Source organism: Pan troglodytes, chromosome 1 (assembly GCF_028858775.2).
Source record: "Pan troglodytes isolate AG18354 chromosome 1, NHGRI_mPanTro3-v2.0_pri, whole genome shotgun sequence".
In the NCBI taxonomy this organism is placed as follows: domain Eukaryota; kingdom Metazoa; phylum Chordata; class Mammalia; order Primates; family Hominidae; genus Pan; species Pan troglodytes.
The window spans coordinates 208,551,867-208,571,531 of NC_072398.2; the positions used below are offsets into that span (position 1 = coordinate 208,551,867).

At 42.4% G+C, this 19,665-nt stretch overlaps 1 protein-coding gene across 4 annotated transcripts in view; it reads right to left on the reverse strand.

The window, feature by feature from the left end:
* The window catches only part of ZBTB40 (zinc finger and BTB domain containing 40), a 78,798-nt gene extending 62,149 nt beyond the window's left edge, over window positions 1-16,649 (reverse strand). For 2 of the 4 annotated variants that reach the window (XM_513186.7, XM_016956019.3), the window contains exon 1: window positions 16,441-16,649. The gene's annotated coding sequence lies outside the window, so the exon portion shown is untranslated. The remainder of the gene's footprint in view (window positions 1-16,440) is intronic. The other 2 variants (XR_010154770.1, XM_063804449.1) reach the window with 2 other exon arrangements.
* Between the last annotated feature and the right edge of the window lie 3,016 nt (window positions 16,650-19,665).

The following is a 19,665-nucleotide window of genomic DNA, read 5'->3' on the forward strand; positions in this document are numbered from 1 at the left end:
ATTTTAAATTTTAAAAAGAAAAATATAGATAATTCACAAAAAATTAAAAGTCAATAAACTGATTAAAAATTCAGCCTGGTGAATAATTAAAGAAACACAAATCAAAACATGGAATCAAAAGTTTTTCAGTGACAGTATTTAATTGGGAAATAGTGTTTTAGACCATGGACTCGGATTTGGCAGAACTAACTTGAACACTCACTCGGTGACCTTGGGCATACCACTTTAATCACTGTGAGCCTTAACATCCTTATAGTTTTAGTGTGAAGATGAAATGAGAGAATGCACCTGAATTGCTTTAGCAAAGTGACTGTCAACAGTAAATGCTCAATAAGTATTAGCTTCTTTTCTTTTTTTTTTTTTTTTGAGATGGGGTCTTGCTCTGTCACTCAGGCTGAAGTACAGTGGTGCGACCTTGGCTCACTGCAGCCTTGACCACCTGGGCTGAAGCAATCCTCCCGCATCAGCCTCTCAGGTAGCTAGGACTACAGGCATGAGCCACTACACCTGACTAATTTTTTGATTTGTAGACAGGGTCTCCCTATGTTGCCCAGGCTGCTCTCGAACTCCTGGGTTCAAGGGATCCTCCTGCCTTGGCTTCCCAAGGTGCTGGGATTACAGGCATAAGCTACTGTGCCCAGCCTGCTATTATTATCAGGAAAAACAAAAAAAACAAAAAACAGGCCTGACACAGTGGCTCATGTCTGTAATCCCAGCACTTCGGGAGGCTGAGGTGGGAGGATCACTTGAGGTCAGGAGTTCAAGACCAGCCTGGCCAACATGGTGAAACCCTGTCTCTACTAAAAATACAAAAATTAGCCAGGTGTAGTGGTGCCCACCTGTGATCCCAGCTACTCAGGAGGCTGAGGTGGGAGAATTGCTTAAACCAGGGAGGCAGAGATTGCAGTGAGCAGAGATTGCGCCACTGCACTACAGCCTGGGTGACACAGCGAGACTCTGTCTCAAAAAACAAAAACAAAACTACTTGCACTAATAACATAGGAGAGGGAGCAATGGGCTAGGTACCCACGCAATGCTGATGGAAGTATAATCTGGTAAAACTTTTTAGGAAACAAGGCTGGTAAATAATCTGGGAGTAATCTGCTCATCTAAAGCTATAAAAATGTCCTTAGAGACTCGAGAATTTGCAGGGTGGGGAAAAGTATACTTTACTTGCACTGCTTGAATGTTTTACCAGAGTTACTTTATATACAAGCTGTATAATTCCAGATAAAAAAGAATGAGAAATCCATGATAGTAGCAGGAAAAAAAATGTTAATGTTTATGCCTTTTAGAATCACTTCTAGGAATCTATCAGAAATAATTAATTATATATGCAATGAAATATTTATGTACACTATATTCGCAGCAATAGTATTAATGGTTAAAAAAAAACCTGCAGACAAACTTAAATATACGAGGTTTTAAAGTAAATATGGCATACAGCCATATTATGGAATATTATGCAGCCATAAAATTAGGCTCTCTATATGACACTAAAAGAACATGTAATCCCCCAATAAATAAATAAATCGAATTTCATCATATTTTTCAATGTCTGTTTATCAAAGGACATCATCATGAAAGTAAAGAGACACTGCACAGAATGGGAACAAGTATTTTCAAATCACATATCTGATAAAGGTCTAGTATTCAGAATACATATAGTGTACCAGAATCTAGTATCCGGAACTCTTACAACTCAACAATAAAAGGACAAATAAGCCAATTTTAAAATGGGCAAAGGATTTGAATACACATCTCTCCAAAGACAGGCAAAGTGGCCAATAAGTACATGAACAGATGTTCATCATCAGTCATTAGTAAATGCAGATCAAAACTGTAGTGAGATACAACTTCACATAACACTAGGATGGGTATAATAAAATAAAACAGAAAACAGAAAATACAAGTGTTGCTGAGAATATGGAGAAACTGGAACCCTCATGGAATTGCTGGTGGGAACATAAGATGGTGCCACCCCTGTGGAAAACAGTCTGGCAGTTTCTCAAAGAGTTAAGCACAGAGACACCATATGACCCAGCAGTTCCACTCCTAGTATATATCTGAGACAAATGAAAACATGGATCCACTCAAAAACTTGTACATTAATGTTCATTGGAGCATTAAGCCTAACGGCCAAAAAATGCAAACAACCTAAATGTCCATCAACTTATGAATGGACAAACAAAATATTATATATGTAAACAATGGAATATTATTCATCCATAAAAAGGAGGTACTGATACATTCTACAACATGGATGAATCTTGAAAACATTATGCTAAGTAAAAGCCAGTTTAGCCAGACATAAAAGGCCACATATTGCTGTATATGATTCCATTCATATGAAATGTCCAGAATAAGCAAATCCATAGAGACAGAAAGTGGATTAGTGGTTACCAGACCCTTTGGGGAAGAGTAAATGGGGAGTGACTACTAACAGGTACGGGGGGGTTTCAGAGTGATAAAACACGTTCTGGAATTGGAAAGTGGTGATGGTTATAATGGTGGCAGCTGATCCAGTTGGCCTGCCATCATCCTGGCTGAAGCAAGGAGGCCTGGGCAGGGCTACATGTTCCACGGAGCAGGCAGGGGCACCACCCAAGTTGTGGCTGCAGATATGAGCCTCCTTGTGTTCTTGGGGAGCCAGAAGCAGGCAGAAGCCCTGCCCCCCATGGGGCAGCTGAAACCCCCCAAACCATGGCTGCAACTCAGGCATCCCTGCACTCTTGGGGGCCTGGGAAGGCCCCACCCTCACAGGCTCAGAAGTGCCTGCCCCCACTGTTTGGCTTCTCCCTGCTATCAGCACCCACTCCGATCTCAATCTGGAGCAAAGTTGGGCAGAGCCCAAGCACCATGAACAACAGCAGGCAGACAGAGTCCCAGGTAGAAGGGGGCAGGTCCCAGTAAGGTCCCTCCTTCAGGCCAGGGAGGGGCCTGAAGGCTGGGGGCCTGGCTGCCAGTCCCACTGACCAGAGTGGGAACTGGTGCCTTTTCCAGGCCCGCCCATGGCCACCCATGGGCCAACTGGCACATACCGCACTTCCTCCCCTCTGAGGCCCATAAGAGCCCCGGACTCAGCCACAGCTGAGCAGACATGGGATGACTAGCTGCAGAGAGGAGCTACCCTCTCTGCTGAGAACTTCAGAGACCTGCAGAGACTGCCAAATGACCTGCCCGCAGAGAGGAGTTACCCTCTCCAGGGCGTCCTCTTTGCTGAGAGCAGCTAGTCAACCAGCAAGCAGAGAGGAGCTACCCTCTCCAGGGCTTCCTCTCTACTGAGAGCTGAACACTCGACAGACAACCTGCCTGCCTACAGAGGGGAACTAACCATCGCGGGTCTCCTCTGAGCTGTTCTAACACTAAATAAATCTGCTCTTTGTTTTCTTCACCCGTCACTTGTCTGCATACCTGGATGCAGGACAAGAGGTTGGGCAAAGGCGCCAACAGCCAACAGAGGTTTCCAGGAAGAAAATCGACACCCTAAAGATCCCATAACAGTTACACAGATGTTTGAATTGTACACTTTAAAATGGTAAATTCTATGGTATGTAAATTACATATAAATACTTTTGTGGGGGAAAAAAAGGCACTTGAAGGTTTTTAATGACGTAGGAAAATGCTCTCGATATACTAAAAAGAAAACAACCAGCATGCAACTGAATACGTGTATAATTCCAATTTGGTTTAAAAATATGTGTGCATGCATATACATATTTGCATTTAAAAATATAGAAAATACAGAAAAATGCTAAGAGTGGTTATCCTAGGTACTGTCATTATGGCAGACTTATTTTCTTCTTCATATGTTATAAAATTTTCTATAGTAAACATGCATAAACCTTATAACAGGAAATTTAAGAATAAAATCCCAGACAGGTGGGGCTGGCTTTAAAGCTAGTGTCATTTCCAACGTACCATTCATTCATTCAACATTTATTTAGCTCCTACTATGTACCAAACACAGATATAAGACATAATCTCTGCCTGAAAGGAACTGACATAAGTCTAGGGTAGGGTTTGAACCCAAATCAATGGACTGGATAGGGGAAGAAGAGTCCAGAAGCTCTTTAAATTACTGCCCATGTAATGTTGCCCAACTACACCCTTTCTGGGGGAGAGGGCCCACAGCTTTCATGAGCAATGTAGCTTAGTGGTTAAAGGCCAGAGCTGGAGCCAGACTACCCAGGTGCGAATCTTGAATGTTCAATTACAAAGTGTGTGATCCTGGGCAAATTACCTAACCTATTAGGAGCTCTGTTTCCTCATCTACAAAATGCAGATAGTAATAGTACCTTTCTCATTGGGCTGCTGGAAGATTAAATGAGTTACACCTAAAGCACTGGCACCATAGGCCAGGGACGTAGCAAGCACTCAATAATTAGCTGCTAGCTGCCATGATCAAGATCATTGCCCCACCACTATCATCTCACAGATTGTCAAGGAGATAGAGACATGGAGAAGATTAAGGACCACTAGAAAGGTTTGTTTTCAAAACTGGTAGGTAGCATCTGATTCCTGATGTGCCTATAATAACCATTCTTTTCAATTAATTTCTTTTTCCAGATTCTCTCCATTTCTAATGAAACTTCTTTTGAGGTGTTCTACAAAATACAATGAGGCAAAATATCAAAATGTTCAGCGTAACAAACTGCTTATGTCCTCTTATCTTCTGACTAATTCATAGAAACAAGCAATTTTCAAGACTGTTATAACAGAAGGAGGCTTTGAGAGATTTAGGTGCCTTTCCAGGCCATGCTGCTCTGATCCAGTAGTTCATCCAAGATAACTCTTTACAGACCAAACTGCAAAATCTCCTGAGCGACACATGTATCTAATGAGTGATTAGGGATTGTGACCACATTATACTTAAGGCCAACTTTTCCATCCTGCAGTCAGGAGTCTCAACAAGCAATTACCACTCCAATGCTTTCAAATCCAATCTCTTAGGTATCAAAAAGACCCTTTGCTTTGTCACTGGTACTGAAAAGCATTTTGCTCTGCCCTGAAAACACGGATGATACCTAAGTTTTCATCAGCTTGATTATAATACACTTTTCTTCATCAGGGAATAAATCTGGGTCACACATAAATACAGTACCAAATTCCAGAATTCACAGATACCCATCTAATGTAAAAATTAAGGGGCCCTGGCAACTAAAGAATAACACACCAGGCACTGTGATGCCAGCGGCTATGTGCTCTACAGTAAAGGTGTGGCGCGCAGGCTCTAGAGAGAACCAGGAGCATGAATCCCAGCTCTGCCCCTCTTACCAGCTAAATTTTAGTCAAGTTGCTTAACTCTCTTGGCCTCAGTCTTCTCATATGTAAAATGGGGATAATATTAGTGCTTATTTCATGAGGTAGTTGTATGAATGAGCTACTACATGTAAATGAGTCAATACACATAAACAGCAGTTCCTGTAACACTGTTAACGGTCACTAAATGTTAGGTGTTACTACCTTTGGAAAAGGAAGCATAAAATACACCTATCAAAGTATTTGCTTTTTATCATTCTGCTTCATCACTTTCAAGTTACATATGTATCTTCTATATATGTCAAATGTCACATAATTTTTTTAAAAGAAAAGAATTCATAGACAACTGCATTGCTCATTTCATACAGCTGGACTGGAATGAGACTAAGCCAGGAAAGAGAGAAAGTGGGGAGAGTCCGACTTCTCATAACAAGACGGCTGGGCTATAATCTGAGATTTCATACAAAACCTTAAACTCATTAAAAATTAGAAGATGCAAAGGACTTTGAAATCACCTGGCCCAATTCCCACATTTCATAGATGAGGAAACCACAGCCTTGAAATGTAAAGTGTTTTAAGATCTTCCAGTTCATTAATGACAGAAATGAGACTCTTCCCGTTACCTATGGCTTAGATATATATTCTAAGTGGAACGTAAAGAAGACAACATTTTGGAAAAGGGAAGAAGAATGCGTTTGAGAGGTTAACAATAATAGCTAACATTTATTAAGCATTTATTATATCTCAGGTATTGTGCCAAGCACTTTACATTGGTGGCCTTAAATAATTTTTGCAAAACCGGTGAGATAGTTACTATTATTAACCCCACTTTCAAATGAGGAAGTGGAGGCCTAGAGAGATTAAATGACCTGCCCCAAATCACAAAGCCAGTGAGTGGTAGAGTCAGTTAGTGAACTCATGCTGTCTGACTCTAGAGCCGAAACTTTGACCACTGAGTGATACTGCCCAAACTTTAAAATTTAAAAAGCGGTGAAGTTCTTAACCTTAGCTTCTTTCTCCTACTTTTTTGATAACTTCTCTGTTCAGAGGCATTACAAGGATACCCTGTTAATGAAGTGGTTTTTAAATAAGAACAGATAATGGAGATGTAGAGCCTACGTATTCTGTGCAGGTGAGACACCGCACACACATTCCTCAACCCTCCCTGCCACTTCCTACTTGTTCAAGGCTGTGCACCTTGGTAACAGGGCAGCTGAAGGATGTGGGAGCCCATGTGGCCCCAGTGTGACCCCAAGGCTGTGTCCCAGCCCTATCAGCGAAAAAGATGTGCTTGTCAATCCAGCAGATTATCACTGAGCTCAGCCGAATGACCTTAACTGAGGCTTGGCACTACACAGAGAAGAAATTCAGCATAATCCCTGCTCTCAAGGAGCTTATGGCACAGCTGGGAAGAAGAGACCACTTTCAGCTTAAATCCTTCTTTTCTCACACTTTTGTAGTTAAGTACCAGAGCACTGAAGAGACTACAGACCCCCAACTTCCAGCAACACTGTCCTATCACACTACTCAGATCACTCAGCCTTCAGTACCCCTCTGTGTACATTTCACAGATCAACTCCTTTCTCGTCTCCTCCTAGTGTTATAGGCTTTTTCTTTTGTCTTTGAAGAAGTGGGAATTATTTTCATCTCTCTATTTCCCTCTATCATCAGGGAGTATGTCAAGAGGGTTAACTTAAGGAGCTAACAAAAAAACGTAAAAGAGGATAACTTCTCTATTGCTGTTAATGTTGGGAAAGAGCCTATGGGATTCTATAGTATTTGCTCAAAAATGTTCAAAGGAATGTACGGAAATTTCATCCTCAACATTTTACTGTCCAGAAAAAAAAAAAAACAACAACAACGGAACTCTAGGGGCCAATTATTCTGCTGTCTTGGACTCTGACCTTAGCAAGTCTCCCTCTGGTTTTAACCTGACTACAACTGAGGAGAACTGACAGCAGAGTACCAACTGAATGAGCAGCTTGTGTCTAGAGTGGTCAAACTGAATGACTTCAGGCCTTCAGAGCAACATTCAAAAGTAACAAGTACCACGCCAAACTTATAGGCTAAATGATTAAGAGCAAGTTTCACTGTTATTTAATTTAAATGTATTGGTTCCCACTATGTTCACGACATCATACTAGGAGGTAAGTATTCAAAACAGTGGCAAGCCTTTGAAAACCAACCAATATCAGATTGTAGTAATACAACTAGAGAAATAGAAGACAGAGTGAGAAGAGCACATGAGAAGCAGTAAAGGGGGGAAGATGGGAGGGTTTACTGTCTGCAGTGAGTAGAGAAGGAAGTATCTGGGTGTGAATTCGTAGATGGGAAGACTACTATTAGAGTCTTCTATAATACTATACTAGTTTGAAGAGTGGCTCTTGACTCTCTCCTTTCCTTCTGCTCTTCCCTGGCCAGCTAGAGCCTAAAATTTGAAAAACAATTTTTAATAAGGAGCTATGAAGAGTTGGGTTCTAAATCTGACGTTAGCTTTGTAACCTTGAGTTACTTAACCTTTCAAAACCTGTTTTCTCAAGGGTAAAATGAAGTTAACAAGTATATGGGAGTTCATAATGCTACTCTCACTTTTATATTTGAAAATTTTCTTAATTTTTAGAAACGGCAGTAATAATACCTATTGCTTAGTTGTTGTGAGGGTTACATGAAACAACACTGTAGAATACCTAGTACACTGCCTGGTATTTTGTACGTGTTCAATAAATGGTAACTATTATTATCAACATGATGTGAAATGTCATATAATGTTGACATGAATTATTATATTTTAATATTATGAAAATTTTAAAGTTCACCAGAACTTTTAAAAAAGTTTTGGAATGGAGGAAAGAGGAGAACCAAGTACTATGACCCAGTGAATCAATGGCTGCAGACTTAGAAACACAACAAGGATGACCTTTCCAAATAGAGTCTGACGGGCTCTCACTCTTTCACCCACCTTCATTCTCCCCTCACTACTTTATTCATCCATTCAGCAAATATGTTCTGACTGAACTGTACGCAGGACACAGTGCTAAGAGGTGAGAGTGAGAAAGAGATGAAGGTGGACAAAAGAAGGAGATTTAGGGAACAATATAATAGGATGAGCTTTAAGGGGGGAGGTATCTAGGAATAATTTGAAGTCGCATGCAAAATGTTTGGAATATGTGGGTGTGTAGAACTTCTCTAGGATCTTCTGGAGGGATTCTAAACAGAATTATTATTTTTTAAATGTTAAGAATAAAGGTCTAATAAACTGAAAAAGAAGCATACAGCTTTTATATAAGGAAAAACATGTAACACTCCTGAAAAATCACCAAAGTAGCTTTGAGCAAATGAAAAGACAGACCATAATCTTGGATAGAAGAGTCAATATGGTAAAGATGCTAGTTCTCCCTAAGCTAATTTATAAAATGTAACACAATCCTAATAAAAATACCATCAAGTCATCTCCTCTTGAAACCAGACAAATTGATTATTAAGTTCATATGCCAGAATAAACAAGCAAAAACAGCCAGGAAAACCCTGAAAAAAGAGCAATATTTTAAAAATTGGCCCTTCCAGATGTTAAATGATAAAGCCTCTAAAATTAAGATGATTTTGTAACAGCATATGAATTGGCAATCAAACCAATGGAACAAAACAGAAAATCCAGTAAGAAATCTAAATGCATACAAAGGCTTAGTATTCAATAAAGACAGCATCTCAAATCAGTGAAGAAAAAAGTTTTTAATAAGTACTGTTGAGACAACTGACTGGCCATTGGGATAAAGATAAAATCAGATCCTTCCTCAAACCAAATACTAAGATAAATTTCAAATGGATCAGAGTCTTAAATGTTTTTTAAAAAGTGAAATCATAAGCCTTACATGTACTAGAAGAAAATATAAATGGATGCTCCATAAATTGAGAGTGGGGCAAATATCCTAACTATGACTGCAAATCCAAAGCAATACACGGTAAGACTGAGAAACACAACTATATAAAGATATAAAACTTGGATAGAAATAAAACAATATATACAAAGTCAAGCATATGACAACTGGAAAAATATATTTGCAATCTGTATCACAGACATGATATATCCTTTATCTCATAAAAAGAAACAACAAATTTAAGCTATACTGAAATATTATTTCTTACCTGACAGATTGGCAAAACCCCAAAACTTTAACAGCATACTTTGTTAGCAAGACAGGAGAAACAGAGAAGAAGGGTTTAGGTATGAAATAAAAACTTCTTGGTAAAAAGGAATTTAATTTTTAATAGCAATCCTTAAAGTTTAAAACCAATGACGGCCTGGCACAGTGGCTCACACTTGTAATCCCAGCACTTTGGGAGGCCGAGGCAGGTGGATTGCTTGAGGCCAGGAGTTCAAGACCAGCCTGGGCAACATGGTGAAACCCCATCTCTACCAAAAATCATAAAAATTGGCCAGTTTCCTAATCCATTCTCAAAATTAATTAATTTTTTTAAAAAGTATTCAAGAAAAAGAGCCTGTTTATGAAGTTGGTGATACAACTACACAGAAGATAATTACATCAAGTGACTTTAAGACAATATCTGACTACACATCTCAAGTAGCATATATTCTAAGGAAAAAAGGAATAACAGAAAACCCAAACAGCATTCAGTAATATAAAGGTCAGTGTAGATAATGGCATTGCTACTGGCCTGGTTGATACCAGCAGCAGGGAAGTCCAGGGAGAGGGAGCAGCCTTGAAGCCTTGGAATGTGGCCCACTGGCCCCAGAAAGGATGAAGTCCTGTGGCCACTGAGAGATTTCAACTGGTGCTCAATATAAGGTGAATTGTGGGAGGAGGGGCTGCTCAGAGGCTTGAGAGACAGGCACAGCCACAGTTGGAGGGTAGCACTTGCTGGACCATCCTAAGGGCAGGCAAGCCATCCAAGAGTTTTAAAGCAAGGGAATCACATATTCCGATCTGTGCTTTATAAAGACCACTGGTAACAGTGTACCAAATAGATTGGAGAGGAATGAAGCTGAAAGCCACTGACCAACTAGAAGGCTGTTTCATAATCCAGGACAAGAGATTATAGCAACTCTAACCAAAGGAAGAGAAAGGGTAGAAGAAATCAACAGTCTTGTAGCCTAACTAAATATGTGCTGAAAGAGAAGATCATGGCACCATTCCCAGGTTTCTGCCTTTGGCAACTCTGTGGTGCCATCCACTGAGCCTAAGAACCAGGGAGAAGTACCAGGTGGAAGAAAGATGGCAAATTCACTGCTGCCAATGCCCTGGAGACCATCTTCTGGAGCTAATGGGGACAAGGAGCAAAAGGAGTCAAAAAGGAAAACTCAGGAAGACTCAATGGTCAGGCCCCAGTCCTAGAAAGCTGAGAAATAGGACGAAATTAGCAGGTTAGATTACCTCTTACAGTATTTTCTCAAAATAAGAAATAGAATCACCTACCGTTCACCTTTGTTTTTATGCTAAAAATAACCCCACTATAGCTAACACTAGCTAACAAATATTAACCAACAAATAACCAATATTTGGAGCCTGAAAAGCTATTATTTACAGTTATAATCCTTTGTTTCTAATTTCCTCATCCTTCTTGGCCCATTTCTTGCATAAAGCATCCTCTACTGTTTGGTCCTGTTCCAGAACCACGCTAGTGCCTGCAGCAGAGGTCGCTCATGCAAACGCCTCCAGGGGTCAGACAGATGGAAAATCTCTAATGCTTAAATGGAAGTAACTACTTTTTAAACACTCTATGAGCCAAACTCTGGCCTATAGGAGTTTTCTATTGAGGTCCCAGTTTTACAGAATATCCTAAGATAAAGATATTTCCTTGTTTTTGTTTCCCTTTGGGTACTAATAAAACCAGAAATTACATTTATGAATTGACTTTTTCAGAAGTCCAAGTATTAGTTAAATTCTGAGATAGGTTTTGCCTCAATATAGCAGCTTTTTCTTTTCACAGACATAAAGAGAGGGGACTCTCTGGACAAATGCAGGGAAACAGCCCATCTTTCTTTAATCCTCTGCTTCCTCAAGTCTATCCCCTCCCCTCTTCTTCTTTCCTTTAAAAAAAAAAAAATAGAGACAGGGTCTCAACTGGAATGCAGTGGTCTGATCACAGCTCACTGCAGCCTCAACTCCTGGGCTTGCATAAGTGATCCTCCTGCCTCAGCCTCCCAAAGTGCTGGGATCACAGGCATGAGCCACTGTGCCCAGCCTTCTTTCCCTTTTAACCCAGCCTTCGTAAGTCTGAGGAACTGACTCCATCTGCAAGAAGCTGATGCCTAGAAACAAAGCAGTGAGCTTCCACTACCTCCTCCTTTCCTCTATCAGTAGAAACAGTTACGATATCTGCTAAGGAGGTTGCCTAGACAATAGGTCCACATCTCACCAGTCTCATGTAAATTAACAACAACCATCTCTAAGGCATTTATGAAGCAGTTCAATGGGCAGATATCTATGTTACACAAACATTCAACTATGCTTGACCACTTTAGACAGAAAACAAAGCCTGAAAAGACTTAAAATCTGAGATTAAGGTTACAGAGCAGTGAAACAGTACCTGGTTTCAGGGGAGATTCTCATCGCGCCTTCAGTTAGGTGATGTTACATGTGATGTTTCATTGTTGGTTCTGCACCTTTTAAAGGGTCAAGGGCCTTTCTGAGATCAGATTAAAGTAACTGGCTCTCTCCCCAGAAAAAATGACATTCACACAAATTTGCAGGCAACTTCAAAGGATTCATGGGTCTCTTGAAATTCAACCATTTACCCTGAGATTAACAATCTCTGACTTACATGGATCAGCATAATACATTTATGTGAGGAAATGAAATACGTGGCATCATAATTTTGAGGATTTGGAGTTAAATAACAACATTAGGGAAATGTAAGGAAAGCTGGCTTTCTTTCCTTATCCTTCTCTCTCTTGAGGGCTGCCAGAGTCTCAAAACTGCATGCTCTCTGCAAATGAAATACTGCACTCTCTGCTAGACTTACAGAAAGTGACAATCTCATCTCTCAATTTAAATGCCCTTAATATTTAATTCTTTCCTCTATGTGGTTAGTAGCTTGCTTTCTCCACATTATCCAGATGATGGCTTTGGAAGGCAGACTATTGGAGATCCAGAAAACCATATATCCCAATTCAATTTCCTTGTGAAAATCAAAGAGCTCACTCTGCTGAAGAGTTGAAAGAGGCTGAGGGGTCACTGCCTTCCCTCAGGGTGCTGGTTCAGGCAGTACTCGAGAAGGGTAATGTAAATACTCAGTACGAGGCAACAGGGCATACTAATTTGTTTTTCAATCTATTTTATTTCAGTTCAAAGCATCATTGCAGACAGATAGTCCAAGAAAACAAGCCACACTTGGGTTATACTCAGTCTTCCTCAATCTCCAAAAGCAGGTGAGTGTTGCCAAAGTGTGGCTCGTTTTCCGGGGCTGCCTGTCTGCAATGATGCTTTGAACTGAAATAAAATAGACTGAAAAACAAACTGGTATGCCCTGGCTCTTCTTGCAGTTTCATATTATCCTTCAAAGCTAGTGTTAGCACCTGCTCTTTACTGGAACCCAACAGACCCAAATCACAGAGTAAAACTGCAATACTTTAGATGCAAAGGTCCCACCCAAACCTAAAATAGCAATTTAATTCAGGGCTTGTTGTTTAACATTGCATTAAATGACACTCTCTGTCCAGTTCTTTGCTCCGTTTGCAGGGTTGGAATGTGTCTTCTGATGACATGTGCAATGTGGTTACTAGGGAGAGTTTAAAGCGAAACCTGCCATGCTGTTCTTCTTACGTAGTTCCCTTGATTTATTATTGCTTCTAATTTCTTACATTTATGAACCCGAACATTATCCTATTTTTACTTAGTCAAAAAGCCTGCCATTTGCCTCAAAGCATTCAATACTGTTTTAGAGTATGTGACATTATTTTGAAAACTTTTGGAGGAAACTTGAAATCATGCACAAATTTTTAAATCGCCACCAACTAAAAGTCTAACATTTGTTTAGAATGCCTTAAGAGAATACATACACCTTTGATGGAGGAACATAGTTTCCAACTTAAAACACTAAAATGCTGAAAAGTGTTCTGCATAGACAGCTGTACAATTTGGCTTTAAAAAAATTAGATGCCATTTGGAAAAGTTCCTCTCCAAGCAGAAACACTAAGAAAAAACAAGATCTGCTCCCCTCTTTCTGGAGATAGAAAGTAGAGGGCTTCTATTTTTAATTGGATTCCCCCATTCTTAATTTTGTCTGTAATGTATTTCTGGATTTTTGTTATTAGTTAGCACTATAAAGTTTCCATTTGGAGCTAAATTGGGTTATTCAGCAATATGTGTAACAACAACAAAAAGAAAATACCATAGCTATGAATACAGTTTCTCTTATTTAATCTGCACAACCCTTTGAGGAGGCACCATTATCCACATTTTCCAGGTCAGATAACTAATCTGTAACTTGCCCTTGGGCGTGCAGTTCTCTCAGTAGTAGCTGGGTTCACGGCCAGGGACTGAGCACAGGAGTGAACCACAGCACAGTGACTCCCTTTGAGTTCTCCAACATCTCACGCTGTTACCCACCTTAGTCTCTGAACCTGCTGAAAAGTTCTTCCTCCCAGCTTCGTCTCTCCCTTTCCCCTTCTTGCTAGACTGGTTCCTTGTCACTCAACAAGTTTCAGCTTAAACTGCCTTTCTTAAGAGAGGTTTTCCCTGACCACCCAGATAAAAAGTGAGTCTCCCAGGTTAGTGTTTCTCTCCGTGCTGTTTTATTTCCTTTAGAGCAGTTGCCACAATTTGGAATAACTTTGTTATTTCTTTACTGTCTTGACACTAGGCTTTAGCTTCCAGAACAGAGCCCCAGGTCCATCTTGCTCACCCTGGTAATCACAGGACCTAGACAGTGGTGCTTGGTACATGGAGACACTAAAATATTTGTTCGAGGCCGGGCGCGATGGCTCATGCCTATAATCCCAGCACTTTGGGAGGCTGAGGCGGGCAGATCACTTGAGGTCAAGACTTCAAGACCAGCCTGAACAACATGGTGAAACTCTGTCTCTACTAAAAACACACAAAAAATTAGCCAGGTGTCGTGGCATATGCCTGCAGTCCCAGCTATTCAGGAGGTTGAGGCAGAAGAATCACTTGAACCCGGGAGGCAGAGGTTGCAGTGAGCCGAGATTGTGCCACTGCACTCCAGCCTGGGCAACACAGCGAGACTCTGTCTCAAAAAAAATAAATAAAATAAAATAAAATAAAATAAAAATTTGTTCAATGAATGACCTAGATTTGTTTACTTGGTATTTACCTGCAAACACCAGGTTGTGCGTACTGGCTAGCAGCTGAGGATACAACAGTAAGGTGTGGTCCCTGCCCTTAAGGACCTCCCAAGCTAGTAGGAAAGACAATAAACAGATGGAACAATACAGGGTGGCCAGTGTGATCAGATTAGCTTCAGCTCTCAGCTGAATGCATTAGCTATGTAACCTCGAACATCTCCGCCGTGAGTTTGTTTCCTCTATGCATAAAATGGTAATATTAATACGACTTATGTCATAGTATTGGTGTGAGGATTAAGTGATAGTCCATATAAATAAAGCATTTAGCACAGTACCTGGCACAAAATAATCACTCAGTAAATAGCAACTAATAATTTTATTATGATGATGCTATTACAGCTGTATTTGAAATTATCTTTGTCTACCTGTATACCACTTGTCCAAGCCCCATATAGAATTTAAATTCCATGGAAGGGCAGAAATCATATTTGTCTTGTTCACCACTGTATTTCCAGGAATTTGAAACGTCTCTGGTACACAGTAAGTGCTCAACAAACACTAAATGATTAATGAATGCATGCGTACATGCATGGGGTGTTCTGAAACCATTTGTTAAACCACTAATGAATAGCTAAGTTTGGGGACTACTGACATAGAAGATAAGTGTTTATATTAGAAAGGAGGGGCAGAAGTTTGATGATTTAGCTAAGTAGAAAAAAATTTCACTTTGAGATTGTAATTAAATCTCCATTAACCATACAAAGATCTGGGTACAATTCCAGGGAAGAACAAACAATTCCAGGTAGAAAAGACTTGAAAGAATAAAATCCAAAGCAGTTTGACCGGTGCCATCAGGCAGGGGGCTCCCAGGGACGGGCTCAATTTGGCAGCCCTATAACCTAGTACACCTATACATATCTTAACCACTCAGAACAAATTTCTTCCTCTTTTGTAAAATGGAAATACCATACTTATTTATAAAGCGTCGTCATAAAGTAGAACAACACTTGTATGAATATAAATAAAGCACCTGGTTCATTGTAGCACTGGCTGCATGGTACCAACGCTATTCAAAGCAGGAGAAACTCTGAATAGTCAGTAAGACCAGAAGGGAAGCCAGAGTGTTCTGTCAACTAAAGTGCTCTCGGTGCATCGGGCAGTTTTAACTCTTTTCCCACTCCAGAAGAACCGACGAGAGGAATAGCTGAATGACAACACTGATCCAATCTCCTTGTGTTTAGGGCAGGGATCAGTAGACGTTTGCTGTAAGGGACCAGACAGAAATATTTCTGGCTTTGTGAGCCAGCCGATCAAAGCCAAGCAACGGCTGCGCAACTACTCAGCTCTGCCCTCTTGGCAGGAAAGCAGCCATAGACAATACATCAACAATGAACAGGGCCATGTTCCAATAAAACTTCATTTATGGACTTGATTTCATAGAACTTTCGCAAATTACATGAAATATTCTTCCCCCTAACATTTGCAAATGTAAACAAAGACCGAGAGGGGAAGAGAGAAGGGGGGCATGGATTAGGCCCAAGGCCATAGTCCGCTGACGCCCGGCGAAGGGACCTGAAGGGAGGGGGAGTGAGACAGCGACAAGAGGCCTCCGGACGGGCCGAGAGGGAGGTGCGGGGCGACAGCGAGCCCCAGGCGGTGTCAGGTCGGGCCTGGCGCCCTGAGTGGGTCCCCGCGGTCTCTCCCCTCCGCAGTCTACAGCAGAGCCGGCGCCAGGGGTGCGGACCGCCCCTGGAGGGGGCACGTCCGGGGTGTAGGTGAGGCGGCCGTGATTCGGCCGAGTCCCGCGGAGTTCGCCACGCGGAAGGGTCTGTATACACCCCTCATTTAGGGCGCACCCGGGCCTCCGCTGCAAGAAGGGTCTCCACGCGGAGTCCCAGCCCCGTTTCTATGGTTACCTGTTCAGCACCGATTCAAACTGCCGTTCTTTATTGACAGCGCCATAGAGGACACGAACACTCCTGCCCGAAGGGAACAATAAAGCTTTCGCCATTCAACAGCGCCGGAGACGCCAGAAGGCGGCCATCTTGAGGCCGGCGCGCAATGGGTATCAGAGGGGAGGGGGCGGCCCGACCTGCCCCACGCGCTGCGGTCACGTGCTGGGGGCGGGGCCTGCGTCACGCGCTCGCTCTCCACCTATGCTAGGACGGCGGGGCCGGCCGGTTGCTAGGCTCTTCTCTGACCTCTGACCTTGGCCACTCCCTCCTTCCCTCCCCACACTTCCTAAGTAAAGTTTTTTTCTTTTTTTTTTTTTTGAGATGGGAGATTCGCTCTTGTTTCCCAGGCTGAAGTGTAGCGGCGCGATCTCGCCCCACTGCAGCCTCCGCCTCCCAGGTTCAAGCGATTCTCCTGCCTCAGCCTCCCAAGTAGCTGGGATTACAGGCGCGCGCCACCACGCCCTGCTAATTTTTTTTTTCTCTTCTATTTTTAGTAGATACAGGATGTCACCATGTTGGCCAGGCTGGTCCCGAACTCCTGATCCCAGATGATCCACCTGCCTCGGCCTCCCACCATGCCCGGCCCTAAGGAAAGTTCTAATGGAGCTCCGCAGTCTCTCGCTCCGGCAGCTCTAGGATTAGGATTTTGTTTCAAAGGAGGGCAAGGAAGTGAACACAAAAGGCTTCGTTTTTCCAAAACAACACATTCACGTGCGAGGCGGAGAGGCGACCTGAGCCGCGTCCCCAGCCCGCACTCTTTGTGGGACAGGCTTGGCGCTGGTGGGGCGCAGTGGGCTGAAGGCATCCTGGAGGCATCCTGATCCTGCCTCTCGCACCTCCCAATTTTGGGATTTAGGGGTTTTGGGATTTAGTTCTAGCTTTTCTTTTGCTCATTTTCCTTCTCACACACTATGCGTTCCCTGTTGAAGCGTCCCCTTGCCACCCTTCCTTACACAAACATTTAAATCAGATCCAGCAGTAACAAACTGAGTCACCTCCGCGCTGGCCCACTGAACACAGTCACCCTGTCACTGACATGCAGCCACTTTTTCTGTCCCTGACAGTTACGTGCCCAAATCCAGCCATCTTAGTGCAATGTCCAGCTTCCTCTGTGGTTATACCTTTTCCATCTGCAATGTCAATATTCAGTCGTTCTGAGAGCTGTCTCTGGCCGACTGACTCACCCCATCACCGTTTTACATCACAAATTCAATCTACTGGGCAGAACTGTCACTTGCATTGTTGCTGTCTCCCGGTCGATCATATTTACTGTCACTGTCTGACATGCAGCTACCGTCAATGACCATAAACTTCAAACGGTTCTGTTCAAAATAGCACTTTGTTTGCCCAGCCGTTGCCCTTTCTGTTGTTTTAACTGTCATTGTCATGCAGCCACTTCTGCTGCCACACAGTCAAGCCAGTATTTAACAGGTCCCTTCAGGGTACACTGTTGTCCTCATACCCTTGTGCCCAATTAGTCACTTTCACTATTATACTCATGTCACTGTTACATTCAGGGTCGGATTTACTGTAGCTGTTATTTAGTCACTTTTGTAGTCACTGGAACCACGCCTACAGCTGTTGTGTCTCCTAAGCCCTCATTTCCACCAGCCTCACATTGTCTTTTAGTGGGAACGTAGGGTTGCTAGATTTAGCAAACAAACACCTAGAAGGGTGCTTGGCACATAGTAGGTGCTCTAGAAATATTTATCGAGTTAATGGGATTACAGGTGTGAGCCACTGGGCATTTTGGGAGCATTTTGGGAGGCCGAGGCAGGCGGATCACCTGAGGTCAGGAGTTCGAGACCAGCCTGGCCAACATGGTGAAACCCCCGTCTCTACTAAAAATAGAAAAATTACCTGGGCATGGTGGCAGGTGCCTGTAATCCCAGTTACTCAGGATGCTGAGGCAGGAGAATCGCTTGAACCTGGGAGGCGGAGGTTGGAGTGAGCTGAGATCACGCCACTGCACTCCAGCCTGGGCAACAAGAGCGAGACTCCGTCTCAAAAAAAAAAAAAAGAGAAATATTTATCGAATTAATGGATTTTAAAAAACAGTATCATTGCCAATGTGCTGTATGTGAATGCAGATGGCTTGAAGCTCAGGAGTCTCAATAGGAATAAGTTTTCAGGCACCATCTGTCCCTCCTGTTCCACTTAACAAGACTTCAAATCCTATAGGGACTAAACGAAGAGAGCAAAAGAAAAGTGGCCACCAAGTGTACTCAGTTATTGGGACAGCAGTGACAAAGAAGAGGCTTTCTATAACTTTTTTTTAAATGAATACATGCTTATTATAAAATATTTAGGAAATATAGAAAGGAATCTTTCCCTGGGGGGATTGTTTTAGACATTTCCCAACACACCCCACACACGTATCCACAGTCAGTGGATCAGTAGCTGCAGTTTCCCCATCACCATTTACTTAAGGTTTTGCATTAACAGAAATTCTCATGGGGCTGACTTGCCTACAGTTCATGAACAACGACATACTGTCATGGAGAGCAATGGCTCTGGCTTCTGGCTGGTCATGATATGGAAGAATAAGAAGACAATGGCTAGACCTTCTAGACCTTGTAAGGGCCTCATCTCCCCACAGAGCTTCGACAGCTGCGGAGAAATAACCTGTGCTTCCCGATCACCGGAAGGACCCAAACCTTGACTTTGAGGGGGAGGGTTGAGAACTTTTCAACTTTTTTTCTACTTTAGAAAAGAGTGTTCCCATGCCACCACCCAGTGTAAGATGCCCGAGGTGCCTCTGCTAAACTGCCAGCTGTTTCCAGAGTGACTACTATATGCCAAGAACACTGAGGTCAACAAAACATGTTCCTGGCCGTAGTAAGAAATAACAACCGGCCGGCTGCGGTGGCTCACACCTGTAATCCCAGCACTTTGGGAGGCCGAGGTAGGCGGATCATGAGGTCAGGAGTTCAAGACCAGCCTGGCCAACATGGTGAAACCCCATCTCTACTAAAAATACAAAAAAAATTAGTTGGGCATGGTGGTGCTGGCTTGTAATCCCAGCTACTCAGGAGGCTGAGGCAAGAGAATTGCTTGAACCTGGGAGGCAGAGGTTGCAGTGAGCCGAAATCACGCCACTGCACTCCAGTCTGGATGACGGGGCAAGACTGTCTCAAAAAAAAAAAAAATTTTTTAAGAAAAAAAGAAATAACACAACCACCACGA